Raw genomic sequence first — 5,460 nt, forward strand, 5'->3', positions numbered from 1 at the left:
GAAAGATTACTCTTTCTAGATTGCTCTTAGTCCTAAGTTTTCTGGAAACTAAGGCTGAAACTTTGTCATAGCCCATTGTAATTGTTTTACTTAGGGCATAGAAATTGTTGTTTTTCTCAATTCTGCAAAGAGCCAATTTATGTGACTCAAGGTCAACTTAGATTATAGGCCACAAGTAGAAGGTTTCTCCCTTAAAAACTTCCTACTCTTTGTTTAAGCAATTACACGTATAGAAATTTACCCTTAAGAAAAATGTGCATATTTCCTACTTGAGTTTGGATCAGAAATTTGGTTACTAACAGATTTCTAAAAGAGAGAAAAAATATATATTGTTGAATAAAGGAGATCTGAGAAAGTCATTGGTAGAAGTGGCAACCAATGTTCTGGGAAAGCCCTGGAGAGGCTCCAAACTCAAATAGAAAACATAGCATTTGGAAGTTCGCATATAGACATTTGTCTCCTGGAGAGCTGTGTCAAGTATCCTGACTCATCCCTATGCATGCAGGGCAATGCCAATCATGAATGTAACCCAGGGGGCAGGGATGAAGCAGGACTGTTCCTCAAAGAAACTGAAAGATCTGCCTAAAAATAATTAGGGCATCTAGCAGGAATATTAATGTACCCAGACAAGGTCCCCATATTCTAATCTCTTCTGGAGGAGTGTCAGAGGCAGTAGTCTAAGACTGTCCTTATGACTTCTGCCTCCTAGGGTTGTGCCCATGATTAAGTCACATTATATGGCAAAATAGATTTTGCAGATGGAATTATGATTAATCAGTTGACTTTGAGATAATAAAAAGAGAGATTATTCAGGTCTTGACCTAATCATTTAAGGTGTTTAAATTTTTGTCTAAAAATCAGAGCAAGAGAAATTAGAAAGATTCAAAGTATTAGAAGCATTGGCCCTGAGAGAGAGTCTCCATTACTGGAATACATGTAATACATATGGGTTAAGAAATACAGGTAGCCTTTAGAAAGTGACATTGTAGAGGGAAACAGGAACTCAGTCCTACGATCTCAAGGAACTGAATTTAACCAACAACTTGAAAGAGGCTGAAAGTGAATTCTTCCTCAGAGGCTCCCGAAAAGAATTCAATCTGGCTGATCCCTTGATTTCGCTCTTTGAGACCTATAGCAGAGAACCCAGTCATCTTGGGCCTGACTTCTGATCCACAGAAACTATGAGATAACAAATTTATGTTGTTTTAAGATGCTAAATTTATAGTAATGTTATGTAGCTTTAGAAAACTAGTGCATGTATGAAAGTGTGATCCGCCATTTTCCTTACTCATGTACTCTAGAGAGAACCAACCAAGCGTGTGAAGCTTTAGGTAATCCTTGTCTTTCACAGTGTAGAGGCCTCTTCAAAAACAGTACCCAATGGTTAAGAGCAGTTCATAATCAATGGTAATTCAGATCAGCTTCCAATAATGATCCAATTTTATTATTTACATTAATTATGTTAACAATATTATTTAGTATCAGCAATGTTTAGATGGCCAAGATTTGGCAGAAGACATTTGAGGAAAAATAATAGTACAAACTAAAAGACCTAAGATGAACAAACAGACATTTACTCCAGAAGAAATAGGTATAATTTAGAGAATAAAAGGTAACTTCCAAAAATCTCAAACTAGCATATTCAGATGATTTTGAAAGGAGGAAAGGTTGGTAAAAAGATAGCAAACAGAACAGAATGTAGTCCTTGAAAAATAAAAGTGTGTTTGCTGGAATTAAAAAAAAAAAATCAAAAGAAAAGATAGAACTAAATAAAGCTTAAGGAACTTTCTCAGAATATAATAAAAAAGAAATACAAAGAAATTAAAAATATGAAGTATGTGACATGATTTGCCAATGATGAGTGTTTATAAAAGTTAGGCCTCTGATTTTGACAATTGAAACTTTATCCTTTGAGTACTCACAGGTTAGGATGCAGGCCTATATTTCCTTCTCTGCTTATTCAGTTATATGCTACCAAATTTCACATAAGCACTATTTATAAACTCATAATACTGCAAATTTAATATTTTGTTCTTTTTAGTTTTTAGAATCATTCTTAAAAGCACAGAACACTTCGGCATAGTTAGAGAAGATAATTTGTAAGTGATTTTCTTACCATTTGATTTTTTTCTTTGTGTGCCTGTGTATAATTGATGGTGATGATGATGACAAAGAAGACAATGGTGATGATGATGCTAATGATGAGAAAAAGGTTTATAACAAAAGCATTTTTTTAAAAAGCTTCATCGAGGTACAATTTACATATGATAAAATTCACCCATTTTACATATACATTTCAATGACTTAGTAAAATTTAAAAAAATATAAGTAGTACCTGTTAAGATGTTTGATAAAGTGCATCATCATTAAGAAAGAAGGGGATAAAAAAGAGAGGGAGAAAAGAAGAAAGAAAGGAAGCAAAGAATGGAAGGAATGAGACAGAGAGGGAAGGAAGAAAGATTTGATGAGCAGGACTAGGTCCATGTCATGCTTCATGTTCAGATGGATCTTATATGATGAAAACAAAGAGAAGCAGTGAATCTTCAGGACTGGTCACAGCATATGATTCATCTCAGTTGGAGTTGTACACTGGCTGGCTACTACTTTTACTGAAATAATCTAGTTCCCAAATAAATGCTACTGAAATACAGGCATATTGTTAGGACCTCAGTCTAAAGAGTTGGGGACAAGAGAGAGATTCAGGTCAGTGTGCACACTGGCATACAGAGGAGAGATATAGGAAAAGGAAAGGTATAGATGAGACAAAGTAAGAATTAGGGAGAAAATGGCAAGTTAGTTAATAGGTTTCCACAGCCCTCCTGCATTTGTTTGCTATGCTGCTGTAACAAATTACCACAAATTTAGTGGCTCAAAACAACACACACACTTATTATCTTATAGTTCTATGGGTCAGAAGTCTTATAAAGTCTCACTTGGCTAAAATCAAGGTGTGGGCAGGACCTCATTTGTTTCTGGAAGCCCTAGGGAGACTCCAATTCCTGGCTACTCTAGCATCTAGAGGCTGCCCACATTCCTTTGCTCATGAGTCTTCCTGTCTTCAAAGGTGGAGTCCTTCTCAGGTCACTATCTTTCTGGTTCTCAACCATCATCATCATCATCGCTTCCCTCTTTATCTGATGAACCATAGCCAGGAAAGATCCTCTGCTTTTAAGGACTCATGTGATTAGATTGGGCCCACCTGGATAATCCAAGATAATCTCCCCAATCTCAAGGTCTATAATCTTAATCACATCAGCAAAGTGCCTTTTGTCACTTAAGGTAACATAGTCATAGGTTCCAGATGATAATTGTGTGGATATCTTTGGGGCAATTATTTAACCTATCATAACTTCTCAACACTCATAGGTTTTAGGCTCCCAGCCTCAGAAGTTCTAGAAACTCAAGCACATATTCGTGGGGATCCTAGTTCTGTACTGATCAGATGGTTTTACAGCCTGGGTGGATGTCCCTGTAGGTATTCTGCCTTAATGCCTGTATATGAGTGTGTCAAAAAAGGCAGGTAGGCTGACACAGAACAAGTATGATGATTAAAATGATCATTTGAAATGTTATTCCTCTTTTATCATTTTAAAAATATAGTATTTAGAAAAATCAGCTGCTACCTTTATATGATGTGGCTTTTTATATCTAATTCTCAAAGCAACCTGGTAATTATGAAGATGAGAACTACACAATGAAATTTAATTTCACCAGGATAATAACAAGAGAAAATTTTTTTCTTTTTTTTTTCTTTTCAAGGAAGATTGGAAATTACACCTTCCCATCCTCCTTAGCGGTTTCTAGGCTATGCTCCCATAATGGGTTTTTATCTGTTTTATAAGTAATTTCCTTAATATTTCAATGGTCACAGATAGTGAGGATTGCATGTCTCTTCAGGAAGCATATATTTCATCAACGCTGTCACAGTCTAGAGTCTCAGAGCTTGTAGACTGATGTTTTTGCCTATTCTTGCTATCAGACACATAGCACAGAAATAAATGTGTTTGTCTATTTGAGACTTTAATGAAATTGAAAACATAGTAACATTTTTCAATGTCAATGAGCTCATTTTCTTGTTTAGATGCTAATGTTGGTTTTTCCTGAGAATTCCAGTCTCTAATTGTGAGTCATAACTTTTTTTTTTTTTTTAGGTCTAAATACTCTATTCCCGAGAGGATGGCTTGAATTATGCTGGGTGGTATTCAGCTCTGTATAGGACTAGGTATTTTTATTTGCTTAAAACCTATATCATGGAGTAAGGAGATGAAAGTGGAAGAATAAGTAGAACAGTCAAACTTTACTAAAATCATTCACCATGATTTTGAGGGCTTACAGGGCGCAAGGTACTATGTTAGGAGCTGAGTAATCTATCTAATGTACTGTATTTATTTGCTGTTTGCTGCTATTTTTCTTTCTATTTTCTAATCAGGAAATAAGCTTAAAGAGACAAAAACACTTGCCTATGTTTTTACAGTAAGTATGCTAGAGTTAGTGTTACATCCATACCTGACTCCAAACTTTTTCCTGCTTCCACTACCACTCAATCCTCAACTACTGTCCATACCCATCTTCCTATTGGACCCCGTGGTGAAGTTTAAGCAGGGGAAAGTTTTCTTGTCTTTTACTCCCTTCCATTTCTATTTCATTCCCTTTCATCCCTTCCGTTTCTAAAACAAATTGGAATTCTATGACCTGGAAATTCCATAACACTTTCACTAGGCTAAGACTAGTTTCTGTTCCCAGATCTGGGTGTCAGGAGTTTCTTTTAAAAATTCATAATATCAGGTCTTGATTAATTCATGCTCTTTTGGGCCCCTTTGCCTCTCATTATTATTATTTATTTCTCTGCTTTCCCTGCCTCTCCTTCCCCCCTCGATATCCTCCTTGATTGTCCCTGTTGTAAGCATCTGCTTTATTAGTGGTCGCCTAACATCTTTTGAACACCTCTCCTATTTGAGGGATATTCTCTATATAATGAGTACTGGCTGTCAGAGTTGGAATCTGAACCCTTTCCTTCATCCTCCCTGGGCTGTCTGGGTCCAGGCAAACGATCTGGGCATGCATCAAACATGCCCATGAAAAAGATTTTTTAATTTGGAAAACAAGGTAGAAGTTTACTTTCGTCCATGGAAAAATAAAAACCTACTCAGAAGTCCATAGAGACATAGGCTCCTTTCAGCTGATTACTTCACTAACATAAGGGAGGGACTCAACTTCATTGTGTCAGAAGTCGCTATACAATACTCCCATTGGCCCAAACTTACTCACATGGCCACATTCAGCTTCATGAGAGGCTGGGAGATACAGTTTTTACTCTGAGCAGCTGGCCATGTGACTAACTAAATGTTCTATTACAACAGAATAAGGAGTGAATGTACATTGGGGTCCAAACAGCAGTTTCTCCAACAAAAGGGAGCAATATGAGGACAGAGACACTCATTGAATCCACCTCTTGGCACT

This window comes from Pteropus vampyrus, unplaced genomic scaffold, assembly GCF_000151845.1.
Source record: "Pteropus vampyrus isolate Shadow unplaced genomic scaffold, Pvam_2.0 Scaffold17, whole genome shotgun sequence".
Taxonomy (NCBI): domain Eukaryota; kingdom Metazoa; phylum Chordata; class Mammalia; order Chiroptera; family Pteropodidae; genus Pteropus; species Pteropus vampyrus.